The sequence below is a fragment of the Mus musculus genome, chromosome 15 (assembly GCF_000001635.26).
Source record: "Mus musculus strain C57BL/6J chromosome 15, GRCm38.p6 C57BL/6J".
In the NCBI taxonomy this organism is placed as follows: Eukaryota; Metazoa; Chordata; class Mammalia; order Rodentia; family Muridae; genus Mus; species Mus musculus.
Window position 1 is genome coordinate 90,231,229 of NC_000081.6, and position 15,466 is coordinate 90,246,694.

Sequence of the window (15,466 nt, forward strand, 5' to 3'; positions counted from 1 at the left end):
AGGTAGGACGTATTTTTCTTTAAAAAGTAAATATTATATATGGAATTTGCATTCAGAAATGTGCTCAGTTGAGTTTGAGCCCTGCATTTACCACTGTCCTGCTCGAGATGAGGAAGAGTGACAAGGATTGCAGTGTCCTCTTTATCAGTAGTGGTTTGATACACGCACACATCATAAAGCTGTGAGCTGCTGCTGTTGTGCTCACACTCAAAGCTCATTAAGAGAAAATACGAGGGAGGTCTCTACTCTGTACTGGTCAGACCTCTCATAGTTTGTTACTGTGTAAGTCATATGTGTAAGTCACATTTCATATGTTTCTGAAATCGTTAGGAGCTTTTTAGAAGAAAATGAATAAAATGATAAACACCTAGGTTTTATTACAAGACGAATTGTTAAACAAATTGTTGATGTTTAATTGGAAAAACATAGCTCCCATAACAATAAGTTCTTACAGTCACTTGAAAGCATTGTTCGTTATCCATTGCTTTAAATGTAGATCAGAGGTCAGCAAATAGTTTTTAACTCACAAAAATACACCTTTTCTTTTTAATTATGTAGTCTTTTCAGGAGAATAACCCCCCCCCCCCCAAATAAGTTTTTTATTTACTGAAAATATTTCATCGGGAAAGCTTCAGTGACTTGAGAGAGAGTAGATAGAACATAGTGTCTTTTCAGGGGGTTTCGCAACCTGCCAATTTAAATGTGGATTTACTGCAGCTAATCTTTATATTCTTTGGTAAGTCAAGTTCAGAAATCTCTTGAAGTATTCTGCCTTTCATATATTTTGTTTCTGAAATAAAGTGGACATTTTGCTGTTGTTATCCTGTTTTTGAAATTGAGTTATACAACCAAACCAAAGGTGGTATAAAATTTCAGTGTACTGGCAATGCAGTAGTATTTATCTTACATACATTTGTAGTTCTTTGTCAATACAAAAACGTCTTTGGGTTTCCCCTGTAGTGATGAACAGGAAAGTAGTGTGTAATAAAACTTGTAATGAAATGTATACTAGGTGATGACAGTGTGCTACGCTTTAATGTATTCCTGTAATGTAACTTTTTCTACTAGTCTAGAGTAAACTTTTTATAGTTTTGTATTGTTTTGAACCACAAAGATTTATAATTCGCCTGTGTTAATTATTGTTCGTTGTTCACGAAGGGGCTCATGATCCAGGCTAGCCTGGCATTCGCAATGTAGCCAAGAGTGACCCTGAACTCCTGATTCCTTTTTGCCTCTCCCTCTGGACTGCTGCAGCACGCCTCCTTTGTGTGGCTAGGGATCACACTTAGGACCTAAAGCTGCTAGGCAAGCACTCTGCCAGCTGGGCCGCATCCTCGGCCCTGCTTGTTGTACTGTGACCGGAAATGTTTCCTGGGTTACATGAAGTGAAGGGAAATACGCAACCACAAGTCATTTGTTCACGATTGTGTCTCAGATGACGTGACCTAGCATACCCTGCCGTGGAACTGTTGTTTAACCTCACGGATTTGGGGTTTGTTTCTGATAGTGGTAAAAGGTTTGAAAGCAACCTGTACCATCTACATGTCTCACTGTTTCTCAGTTCTCGGTGATAACTACCACACACGGAGAAACTGAGGAGAGAGAGTGTGCGTTTGTCTAATATTAGAGACTAAGCAGAAAAAGGTTATTTTTCTAATGTTACAAAGTAGCTATGTGAGCTCGGGTTTATGACTAGGCATCCTGACAAGAACCTGAGCTCTTAGCTGCTGCTGATTGACCGGTGGGAAAGGACACTAAATCTACCTTCATTTCTGTAACATTTTAGAAAAATGGAAAATAGAACTCCACTATTCTTCTAGGTCAGACAGTTGAGGCACATACAAACTATCTCTTCCAGAGCAGACAATCTTTCATCTCCCATGTGTCATCACTGCCTCAGATTGTGAGAACACAAAAAATCTACATCGCAGGCTGAAGTTGACAGCCCTATTTACGAGGAAGCAAAGATCTTTGATATCCAATAGAGATGTAGTTGCTTACAACTTAATTTCTCAAAAGAACTTTGGTAATAAATGGTTGTTTTAAACTGATCTGTGATTTTTAAATCTTTCTTGAAAGAACTTGATCTTTATTTTAAATATGTGAAGATATGTTTTAAATGTTTTTTAAGGTTTTGCATTTTGTTACATTAAAAACTGCAGATGTTTGACTCTGAAATTGTGATTCATGTCATTTAAACTCTTGAATGAACCTATTTATAAGAATAAAAGCTTTTAAAATAATTGTTGAATATATTTTATTGGTAAATTAATTCATATTTTGTAATATACTGTGCCCCCTCAACATGCTCTTAGTCCAAACTGAGGGCTGACTGCTCTTTCTACCCTCTCTATTTCAAGCCATTTTCCTATCCAACTTTAAACTACTCATCTTGAAACAAAAGGAGTATTAACATCTTAATTATCTGTAGAAGTGCTCATCACCACCCTGGGTATCCATAATTTACTAATATTTTCACAGTTAACAGGTCAGTCAGGTTGCTGGATGGTCACATTGAGTTTCTGGCTTGCATTTGTTTGTTTGTTTGTTTGTTTGTTTGTTAGTCTAGGTCCATAGAAAAGCTGAGACATTTCAACACCTCTACCTTGGAAAGACTCAAATCTTGGACTTCGGCTATTAGGAAGAGATTTCGCTCTTGGGTGTGGACTTTTCCCCTCATCCTGCCAAGAGGTCAGCCAAAGACTTACACACAGCACACTTCTGGGAGGGGGTCTCTCTCTGACTCTCTTCTTGGACACCATCTATTTACAGCTGTCTTGGCAGTCTTAAATTCTATCACAACATAGTTGGTCATTTCGGCTTTCTCATTGGTATCCTCGGGAAGTGATATATGAGTGTGGATCCACTTAGTAAAATCTCTTTATTGAGTCTGCCGGTTTTGTACATATGTAAAGTAAATTCTGCTTGGTAGAACCTCCCTCCCACCTCTGGTGCTGTGCAAGCCCTTATATACTGTTTTGAGACCCATTGAGTTTAAACAGGATGATCAGAGTGATCATGGATGATGTGGAGCTGACAGCCCGGGGATCTGACCAGTGGGTCCAGAGCTGGAGACGAGGACTGTCCTTCCACTTGCTGTGGAAAGGAGGGTAATGGTAGAGTTGTAGGACTCAGTTCATTTAGGGAATGAACACTTTTCTTTTTTCCCACTTATTTATATAGCATTTAGCTACTAAACACTTAAAACAGGGTTGATCAGTCTTTATGACCCATCTGTTCCATTCTCTGAGTTCCTTTCACTGCACCTCCTGTATCTGGAACTGTGGAGATCTGTATCCTAAAATCCCTAGAATCCATTCGTAGCAAGTAGAGAAGGGAGTGTAAGAATCCATGATCCCTTCCCTCAATTCTCAATTCATAGGGTGCAGTAGGCCTGTAGCAGGCAGCCCAGCTGATGTGAAGCCATGGCTACATCCCAGAAGATAGCACCTCCTAGTCCTTGTCTTCTGTCTCTTAGATTCTGCCTGCCCTCCTGTGGTGATGAAGTATGAGCTTTAGAGAAAGTTGTAGCAGCATCTTGCATTCACCAACATCTACTGCAAACATGAGCTGCTTCCGTTAAGGTTGAGAGTAGCATAGTCATTAACAAGTAACTTGGCACAATGTTAATTTAGCTACACGACAGCAGCAATTTGCCTTTGGGATGCCTAAGGCTTCTTCATCCATAGGCTTTATTATTATCACCATTATTAACAAGTTTTGCACCACCATGCATGAATACCTTCTTGTGGATTGGGCCCCATATCTAACCAGTGAGCAGAGCTGGTTACCCCCATAACAGTTGCGCTTCTATTGTATCAATGAATGCATTTTACCTGGGAGGTTGGTATTTTAGTTGGTAGACTTTACATCTGGGTGTGATTATTGATGCCCCCCCCCCCACAACAGCCTGTATAGTACATTTCAGCATCATAAAAACTAGCCAACAGGAATGTAGCGTCTAGCTCAGTTCCAGCTTCATTTCTTTATAACTTGGCAACCAGCTGTGCTGTCTTAACCAATAGGGTCTTACCAACTGGTTCTGGTGGACTATCAAGAAGAGTAGCAAGCATATATTTTAGGGAATCTGAGGTGCTCTTGAGCCAACAATTCACAAGAAAGTGTCTCATGCCTGGCACTGGGGATTTGTTTAACAATCCTTTATTTTTCAGGAGCAGTGTTATGCTGACATACAGGCTATCTCCCTTCCAAATCTCTATTTTTAGCTTAAGTTTTTAATACATGGCTTCTCATACATTCTTAGTTTGGGTTAAATGTTTCTCCCTACTCTGTCACCTTTCCCATCCCTCTGCCCTGATCCCTGCTTAAGTTAAAGTCTAAAGCTTTGACGCTAGGATCCACATTCTCTTCTCTTCAAGAGAAGCCATGGTGCTTGTCTTTCTGACTCTGGACCACCGTGCTCAGTGTAATCTCCAATTTTATCTATTTACTTATTATATGGCATGGGGAATTTGTTTTCTGCGCCTCATTGAAAGTATTTTATTTGTCTTTGACCTGGATTTTCTTCTCCTTCTATGGCTATGATTCACTGTTGGGACTTTCACTGTGCCCCGAAGGCCTTGGATGTTCCATTAATGAGTTTAGCCTCTTACTTTCTTTGACTGAGTGATTCAATTACTTTATTTTTTTCTTTAAGTTCTGATATTATTTACTTGATTTCCTTCTGTTTGTGAGGCTTTGATCTTATTAGTCTTACTGAATATTTCATTTCAATGTTTATTACAGCTCGAGCTTTCTTTAGTGTTTTTCTTTGTCGAAACAAGGGCCATTACTATGGGATTAATAACTTTTGGGAGAGCCACACTGACTTAGTTTTTCACGTTGTTTATCTTCGTTGGTTGTTGTTGTTGGTTGTGCCTTTGGGGTTGTTGTCTCCCCATGCTTTGTTGGTTATGAGTTTGGATCTCTATTTGCTGTTCCCCTGGCTTTGTTGGGTGGTTCTTAAAGTTTATTCTTGGACCTACTCAGTGCTGATTCATGTCTATGGTATCCAGGTGGTCCTGTGTTGACTGGGGGAAGTGGTAGCTTCTGGTGTCACTAGCCAACACTCAGAATTTAAGTTTAGATTGCCAGATAGGTAGAGGTGAAAGCAGCCAGTGGGGTGTGCAAGTGCTAGACACAGGTCCTCAAGAGTTTCCACTAGGGTCACCAGTGAGACTTTTCAAGTAAAAATCCTATTTACTTAGTCTCTGGTTGCTTTTGTCTAACACTCTGTGGTTTCACGTATTGCTTCTTCTTTACATGATTAAACTGCGAGAGAATGAATACGAAAAGGTTCCTCTGCAGTTACTTACTTAAGAGCCCCTGTCTCAATTGTATCCAGGGAATTAATTGTACAAGAAGGAATCTCAATAGAGAAAATGCCTTCATTAAATTGCCCTGTGGTTCTGTCCTTGTTAGGAGTTTATTGCTGTAAAGAGACTCCATGACCATGGCAACTCTTACAAAGGAAAACATTTAACTCTGACTGGCTTACAGTTTCAGAGGTTTGGTACACTATCACCATGGCTGGAACCATGACTCTGTGAAGGCAGACATGGTGCTGGAAAAGGAGCCGAGAGTTCTACATCCAGATCAGCAGGTAGCAGGAACTGACTGAAACACATTTCCTCCATCAAAGCCACGCTTTCTCCAACAAGGGTACATCTCCTAATAGTACCACTCTTTATGGGATAAGTATTCAAAGACATGAGTCTATGGGGGGGGGGTGGCTGTGCTTATTCAAGCCACCACAGGTTCTTTTTCTTGATTGACGATTGATATAGGAGGGCTCAGTCTATTTTAAGTAGATCCACTCATGGAAAGGTGGTCCTGGGTTGAGTAAGAAATCAGGCTGAACAAACATCAAGGAACAAGGCAGCACGAGGTATTCCTCCATGGCCTCTGCTTCGGTTCTTGCCTCCACATTCTTGCTTTGAGCTCCTATCCTGACTTCCTTGTTGCTGAACAACAATGTAAGATGAAATAAACCCTTTCTTCCTTAAGTTGCTTCTGATCGTGGTGTTTATGATGGTAACAGAAAACAAGCTAGGACAGTACATGAGACGTAATCCGGCCTTGAACCTGGGAAAGTTGCAGAGAGGGATCTTAGTCAGTAAGTCTTAAATAGAACCACTTAGAAATCTTTACTTCATTCATAGGACTCGATCCTTCTTTGTAATACAGAGAGAAGCACTCAATTAAAACATGAATTATAAATACTGGAATGCCATATGAAAAAAAAATCTATGATTCCCTCTGACCATATAAATATGTACCTCACACTGTCTGCCCACAGGTGTATCCAGAGATTAAAAAGTATTACAACTTAAGAGCTAGTGCACAGAAAAGAAGAAAGAAAGCGTGAAAACTGTGGGCAGACAGGGACAGCCAAAGAGCATCCTGTAAGGGCAACACGTCTACAATGATGACTCTCAGAGTCCTCTTCTGCATGATAAAATTTCATGTGGGAGACCACTTTGGGAGGAATGAATCCGCCACATTGTAGAAAAGAGGCTACAATATGGCTGACAAACTCCCTTCTCTCTGCTTCTACTGCTTGTGTGGAAAATGTTCTTGTTCTAGCAATTCCTTGTGACTGTGGTGGGCAGATTTCCATGGCTCTTTGGGAATTTGATTTCCAAGGAGCAGTATTCTACATTTACCTCCAGGTGGCAGTCTTGGACATCTTTTCCAGTCAGTTTGATAGAAATTTTAAATCTACTCTGTTAGCTTTTCTGTTATTAAGGATGTCAATGTAATTTCTTTTCATTACAAGCTGAATCAGATAATTATAGTTCCATTCCGTTCTCCATAATTAAGAATATACTGAATGATTTATAATTCCTGGAGCTTATATATGGTCCTACCATAGAATTCTATTGTTGTTCTTGTTGTTATATTTGGCTCATTGATTGAGAAATCAAATCCCTTTAGGCATTTGTTGCAGACAGCAGTATAAAACATTGAATCATGGTGTTTCAGTCATCAAGTATAAGAGAAAAACAGCCTCAGCCGTTAGCCTTGACCTTTGATTCAGAAAGTTCGATTTCCACTGTTAACAGAATCCACCATTTTTCCCTTGGAACATTTTAAGGGCTTCTTACACTGGCTTTCTTAGGCTTTTAAAATTCTGTCTTTGATCCTCTAATAATGTCCTTTGCGCTTAAATTGGGTTGTTTCTCTGTTATTCAAAACTACCAGCTTTCTCTGGGAACGCGGCACCAAGCTGTACTCTTGTGCCAGATAGTACCCAGTGAGTCTACTTTTATTGAAATGATAAATTTCTTTTCAACATGTTTTTACAAGTGATTTCAGAATTCTGAAGTCAGACTGGGGCGATAAACAAAAGCCATGTGTTTCTCCTATAGGCATGTGCTACCCGCTTTCTTCTGTGGCCCCGCCCCTTCTGCTGTCACTTCCGTTAGTCCATCCCAGGCCACCTATCTTTCTTCTCCTATGGCAGTGGATACTCAGGCAAATCCTGGTGGAATCAACTGCCGCTGGACTGACCCGAGAAGCTGAAAGTCCTGAGTGAGCACGGAGTCTGTCTACTTGCTTTGTCCAGTTTGTTCTGCTCTGCCAGGAAGTGTTTGTGAACCCCAAAAGACCACCAAGGAGCTGATTATTCCTATGCAATTGCATTAGGATTTCTTTATTACAAGCTTGAGCTTGGGCTCCCGCCCACCCTGACACAGCAGGACGGGAAAGGCGGAGCCTGAGCCTAGTTTCAAGCAAGCATTTATAGAGGCAAGCAAACAAGCAAGGGGGTTTCTAACCTGGCACACATTTGTTTGGGGGGGGGGGGCATTATGGCCTTTAGCATAATTGGCTGGTGCTGGGAGCCAGACCGTAAACTTAACTTCTGTTTTCCTCCTGATTGGTGGTTGTTAGGAAGTGAAGTGACAGGGGCAGGCTTGTAACTTGGAAGTACAGATTTGTTGGGGAGTAGCCTGGAAACTGATGCTAGACACCGGCTTGTTAGGGAGTAACCTGGAAACTGGTGCAAGGTGCTGGTTTGTTAGTTAAGGCGAGTTCAACCTTAGGTCAGATTCTCTAAGATGGAGTCTAAACCCAAAAGATCTGGCCTCTAAGTTCTACATTCCAGGAAAAAAATCTATTAGTTTTAAATAAAATAACTCTAGCTGAAGCACAAACAAAATCAGAAAGAGTAGGACTGAGGTTTATCCACATTCTGTCTTTGATTATTCTGAATCTTGGGTCCAGGAAGCTATTGTCAGTAAGTATAAATGACCAGTGTCTGCTGCGTGCCAGGCTCTGGTCTATGGATTCTCATTATTAACTAACTTAATTCTCAGAGGAACTATGAGAGACAATCATATAAAGAAGATATAACTCCAGGATGTCTGTCTGTCTGTCTATCAATCTATCTATTTACAGTTAAAGAACTGGGAAATGAAAACAAACTAAGAAGCCGCTCCCACTTGGCTGCTCTCCCAAGTGCCAGAGTCATGTTCAATACAAGGGAATTCTCAGAGAACATGCAGATTCAAGTGTTTGGATCACATAGCAAAGATTATCCCCAATTTTTTTTCATAGTTCTCTCCCAAGAAAAGGCAATCCATGGGGTAAGATAGAGCATTATAAGCAACTACTCTGGAAAAATTATGAATGTGTACTACATTTATAGTCTTTGGTGACTTTTTTGGGCAGTGTTCTATTAAGGAATTTTTTAAAACATTATTTATTTATAGTAGGTGTGTGAGCATGTGTGGGTCATGTGTGTGAACATGTCCACAGAGATCTCGTTTCCCCTGACGCTGTCATGACAGGTAGTCGTGAGGTATCCAACGTGGGTGCTTGAGAACCAAACTCAGGTCCTCTGCAAGAGCAGCAAGTGCTCTCAACTGCTAAGCCACCTCTCCAACCTGTCTACTCATTATGTGGGAAAACAATTAGCTTCAGGATTTTCTGGCTATCAGGAGAATGAACGGACCAAATGCAAAGTTGAGAGGAAGCAAATTGATCATGGGAAGAAACGGCCTTTCAATTATCTTATAGTTGGGATATAGAGATGGCTCAGTGGTTAAGAGCACTCGCTGCTCTTCATGAGACCCAAAAGTGGTTGCCAGTGCTTGCCTGTCAGGTGGCTCACCGCTAACTTCATCCAGGTGATCATAGCCTTTCCTAGACACTGCAGGCACCCACAGAGGTGCCATACCCATAAACATGTTTTAAATGTATATTGAATCCATAGACCTCCTGTGAGCTTTGTATTGTTTCTTGTTCTTTGTATGGGCAGTAGTTACCAACTCCACAAAAATATTTATTTTACTGCATTTTTTTAAAGGAAATTTAAAACAAAAAGAAATACCAGGAAAATTTTGTACAAGAAGTATAAACCAGTGATTTGGATGCAAGGAAGTGATGTGGTAGCTGGTGGACTGCTGTTCCAGACTGCAGAAAACTTCTTTGAATGGCAGAGCAACACGACTGAAGGATTTTCTGAAGTGTAGTGTTGCGGTAGGGCAAGCTAAATTTCTGGTAGTGATATTCGCTGTTCTATCATCTCCTTCCTGCCTTTAATTTTTAGACTGATGTTCCGTTTCTTTATTTGAATTCCACGGAACACCCAAGCTTCCTGCTCCCTTCTTTCTCTGAAGTCTTTAGAGAGCAGGGAAGAAGATGGAAGGAAGTTCTCACAGGTTAATGATTGCCTCATCTATCCCTTGGGTTATTTTATCAAGTCCAGTAATTTCTTTTTCTGACCACAGTTGTTAACCAAATATAAAACCTGTTAGTACTCTCAAGATCCCAACCATAAGCGAAGGATGAGGCAAGGGCTGACCACTCTAGAGTGAATGCCTGTCTAGGGACAGTTCTTGCCCGCTACCTCCAGGAGATTTATCATTGAATTTTATATAAAGATGCTGCTTGGAAATGCCAGATGGAGCTACGGTCAGCAGGGAATTTTGCTAACTAAACCAGCAACGCATAAAACACAATGGTTAATTTTAACTTGCAAGTTTGATTGGATTGAGGAAGGCCATGGCGATTAAGAAAGTACACTTCTGTGGTCTGTGGGGGAATTTTTAGAGGTGATTACCAGAGGTGAAAAAGGCCTGTCCTGAATGTGGCCAGCACCGTGAATAGAATGGGGCCCTATGGGGAATGGAAAGTGGATCAGGAAGAAGTCCGTTAATGCCTTCCTGCCTCTCTCCCTCTCTCCCACCCACCTCCCACCCCTTTTTGTATCCTGTCCAACATGATTTGAATAGCTGCTATCAAGGTTCCAACCATGGTACTCTGCCTTGTCTCTATCCATTTGGACTCTGCTAATCAGGACCCAAACCTCAGGAGCTATGAACTACAACAGAGCTTTCTTCCCTGAAGTCCTATAGGTATTTACACAGTAACCGAAAATGACTACACTATACGAATATTGAAGGATGGGTTTTAAGAGATGGATCTAGAGATGCTTCCTATACAGAAAAATGCTCTGATTTCTCACATGGGTTTTTCGATCCCTTGATATCGAGTGTGTTAACAGTTGGTGGTTTCCTCAAGAAAAGAGAAGAATCATTAATTAAATAACATTTATTTAATAAGGAAATGATCACCCATGCATTCAATATATTTCTATTTTGGGAAAGGATGTACAACCCTGAACTAAAGGAGGTGAGATAAATTCCCAGGTCCAGGCAGTTAACAGTCTCTCTTGTAAAGAAGAAGAGAGTAATTGAGGGAAAAAGGTTTATTCAGAGGGTAGTAAGTGCAATGAAGAAAATAAATTTAAGTGATGTTTTCTTTTAAAAAAGGTCTGGGTTTAGAAGGGACCTGAGAGAGAGGAAAGGGAGTCTCTTGGGAGTGTGGAAACTTGAATATTAAGATTGGAACTCACTTATTAGAGTAAGCAGGAGGGAACAGTATTCCAGTAGACAAGAGCCCCAAAGACAAGGCTGAGTTGGAACACAGCACCTCCTGCAATTCTCACTATGTTTTACAAAAACACTTTTATAAAAACAGCCCATTTTAATAAATAATAGAACCAGAACCTGTACTACGTCATTTCCTTAGCCCTAGGGCAAGGTGCCAATCATCACCACAGAATATTATTCTGCTGTTCTGTGGGATCTAAAGCTCAAATTCAGAGTATCGGTGTCTTAGTTAGGGATTTACTGCTGTGAACAGACACCATGACCAAGGCAAGTCTTATAAAAAAAACAACAACATTTAATTGGGGCTGGCTTACAGGTTCAGAGGTTCAGTCCATTATTATCAAGGTGGGAGCATGGCAGTATCCAGGCAGGCATGGTGCAGGCAGAGCTGAGAGTTCTACATCTTGTTCCAAAAGCTGCTGGTGGAAGACTGACTTCCAGGCAACTAGGATGAGGGTCTTAAGCCCACACCCATAGGGACACACCTATTCCAACCAGGTCACACCTATTCCAACAAGGCCACACCTCCAAATGGTGCCACTTCCTGGTCCAAGAATAAACAAACCATGACAATCAGTAAAGAATTACAAAGGGAGAGAGAGATATGCCCACCTCAACCATAGGAAATCTTCTGAATGGTACTGCTTATTAATTTTCTTTCTCTAAGATTTACACACAACGTTTCTATTGTTTATTTTTTATTAGGTATTTTCCTCATTTACATTTCCAATGCTATCCCAAAAGTCCCCCATACCCACCCCCCCACTCCCCTACCCACCCACGCCCCCTTTTTGGCCCTGGCGTTCCCCTGTACTGGGGCATATAAAGTTTGCAAGTCCAATGGGCCTCTCTTTCCAGTGATGGCCGACTAGGCCATCTTTTGATACATATGCAGCTAGATACAAGAGCTCCGGGGTACTGGTTAGTTCATATTGTTGTTCTACCTATAGGGTTGCAGTTCCCTTTAGTTCCTTGGGTACTTTCTCTAGCTCCTCCATTGGGGGCCCTGTGATCCATTCAATAGCTGACTGTGAGCATCCACTTCTGTGTTTGCTAGGCCCCTCTATTGTTTATTAATGCATTGTGTAGATGTTCTGTGTGTCTACAGTATAATTATATGATTTATGTTCAAGGATAAGAATATAGAATTTGATGGTATTGATCTATTTTCTTTCAAGGAATTGATAGTGGTTTTGCTAATAGGTTGTTTATTGATTCTAACCATAGGCTATATTTTTGTAAGCAATTACCTGGAAGAATCTAATTCATATGTAGACCTCGTGGTTGGCAGGGAGTTGCCTTCAGAGTTTATTATCTGACAAGTACACAAAGCCTACTATTTTTTCCTCTTTTGACTATGAAGGGAAAAGCACTGTTGACATCTTTTATTGATTTCCAAAATGAAGCAGAATTTGACATGTCACTGGTTTATAATGCCCCGAGTTATTTTATTACTTTCTCTGACCTTTGGTGATTCCAAAAATCTTAGCTCATTCTTGTGTTGATAGACTATTGCCAATTGTTTTCTTTTGTGGTGTTTCTGACTTATTCTTCTTATTAATTAGCCTGATCATAGAACAATGATGAAGTAAAAAAAAAAACATGCATATCTACCCATGTTCTATAAATACGTGAGTGATTTTGTAAAGAAAAACCTGTGTTAACTTAAGGAGAGGCTGTATTTGGGGCTGGTCATAGACATCCTTGTGCCTGGAGTCTGTGGCATCAGCAAGAATCTGCAAATACTGAGTACTAAATTTTGCTGACTTGAAAGATAACTGATGCCATATGTTATTTTGTTAAGGCTTTCATAGTCTTTAGAATATTGCACTGTATTTTTAATCTCTTATATGTTTTTGCTAAGAAGCAAAGGGGTTGGGTAATGCAGGATCTGCAGTTTTATTATATAAAGAGCAAGGCTTAGAACTAGTTTAAGGAAGTGTTGGTGGCACTGGACACTTGCACAACAAAGATGGCTGTGATTCTGAGGAAGGTTAAAGGGCAAATGCATAGGAGTGGGGAAGTTGTAGAGGATAGAAAACCCTGGCTGGTACAATGGAATGTGCCAGAAACTGAAATATAGACATGAAAGCATAGGAACCTGATCTTAGTCACTGTATCTCCAGGACTCACATGCTCCACAGGAACAGAAGGGGGCTCAGCGCTGCCTGTCTCAGTCCGTGGGTAGACGGAAGTTAGGCCTACGTAACTTCTGCTCATGCTTACCATTTAATTTTAAAATCTTGGCTACTTGTTCTTTCCTCTCGTTTTTAATTAAAAACAAAGAAGAAACCAAAGCAAAGGAGACAAGTTCCTCCAGAAATTTAATAGAATTCAAGAAGTTGTTTGTTTGGTTTTTTTTTTTTTTAAGCACTTTTATGATATGGCTTTTGGGAACTAGTAAGGACACCAGATGCTCCAGAATGTTCCAAGACTATGAAATGAGATTATTGTTCAGGGTCAGGACTGTGGCACCACACCACAATTTACTTTAAAATTAAAATTGCTAGGCGGGATTTAATTTCCTCCTCAGAAGAGCAATAACCTTGTGAATGAATCAGACCCAGCTACTTATGCTTATTGCAAATAACTGTGTCTCCAACACTACAAACTGCTCTTACAGCAAAGCCATATTTGAGAAAGCAAACTAAACAACATACATGCATGCATGCCTGCATACACACACATGCATACACAGACAGACACACACACACACAACCCCAAACCACACAACTATTTTTGCAACATGTAAAGAAACATGGATGGATGTGGGTTGCAGTGGAGTAGTTGGAGTAGCAAGAATGACTGCAAAGCGGGGCAGGGGACATGGTGCAGATATTTTAATAAGTGTCATTCTGTGAATGATCGTGTGACTTATTGCCTATACAATGAATGAATGATTGAATGAATGAATGAATGAATGAATGCATTGTAAAAGTACCCAGTATTCAACCTCCCTGCCACTTAACCCTCTGTTTATTCCCACTACATGCCGACTTGCCAAGATGCCTTTTAGAAGCTTGTTGGGGTGGTAGCGGAGAAACTCTTAGGGCCCAGGGTAAAAGCGTCTGTTTGCTGTGTCACTTTCTAGCCCTAGTAAATTGGAATTTGAGCCAACAATGTAAACATTCATAAGCAATACCTGAGGGTGTTATCTTTTTTTCCTTGAAGAGTAAAGACCCTGTATGTGGTCTATGAAACGGCTAATTGCTCAAAGGAGGAGCCTGTGCAGGAGGCTGGCGCTCCTAGAGCCTTTCAGATGCCAACAGAAGTAAAATTTGTTATGGATCATCTAACAAGAAGGTGGTCTAAGAGTCTGATGTGCTGAGCACTCCTGTTTCAGTTCCATCTAAGCAGCTGAAGCAGCCAGGCATCCAGGCCGTAGCTAGCAAGCATCACAATACTTCACTTTAGTTTGAGTGTTTGACAGCCAAAAGCAGCATGTCTGCCTGATACGCCTACAATCTCCTCCTGTCAATCACGGCTGTGAACCATCCCACGATGCTAAGGCGTCTCACGAGTTAATGCCATGCCCTTGTGTCAAGTCTTAGATTTTTCAGAATCTTTTCACTTCTTTTATCGTATGGATTCATGAAAGCTTGAGGGACGGAGGAGACTGCGAATGTCATGACTCCCGTGTAACAGCCAAGCTGAAACCATCATTCAACTTCGCTGCCTCAGAATCCAGCGTCTAATTCTATTACACAGCACCCGGCCGGGAGCCTCTATCATTTCACTCTTACTATGTTGTTCTTGGTCAGTTTTTATTTGTTTCATGCTTTGTGAACTAAGGGAGACATTAATCAAAATTTATCCTTATACTTATGGCATAAAAACTTACACAAAATATAATGATATCTTAGTTTGGTTGATACAATCAAAACCTGCCACGATGCAAAAATATTTTTGTTTGCTTGTCTTTATTTTTGTGTATTTACTTTTGTGCCATACAGTTCATCTTCATATTCCTTGTTCTGCATCCTGGAAATTAAATATAAACAGAAAAACTAGAGATTTCAACTGAGACTTTATGAGATTTGTGACAAGTTGGAATCTAAAGATGTTTTTCTTTGAGTGTATGCTTTCCCAGTGATGCATACTAACGAAGGCTCTGCCAAAGGTCTGATGAGAAAAAGTTTCAAATACTATGTCAAGTTTTCTATTTTATTATGGAAAAAAAAAACCCCACATTTATAGCTAAATTCAATTTTACTGAAAGAGAAAGACCTACATCTAGGTCAAGTTCCAACACTGCGAGGTCAAGATGTTCTTACAGTTCACCCCGATGCAGCCTAGCCCCAGGGACATGCATGCAAACAACATTGTAGAGTGGCACTGTCACTTGGCCGAGGGATCCTTCTGTAGTGGTTCTGGTTCTGTTCTGCCCCCTTTCCTTGCATTCTTGGGCTCCATGGATACCACTATTCTGCTTGGGTAGTTCTGTGGCTATTCAAAGAATGGTAAAGTCTTACTGGAACATTTAAGGACTCCCTCTTAATTGATAAAAGATGCAGCGTTTCCTTGTTTTACTGTTACTACTCCTCATTCATGTTGCCGGCATTGGGACA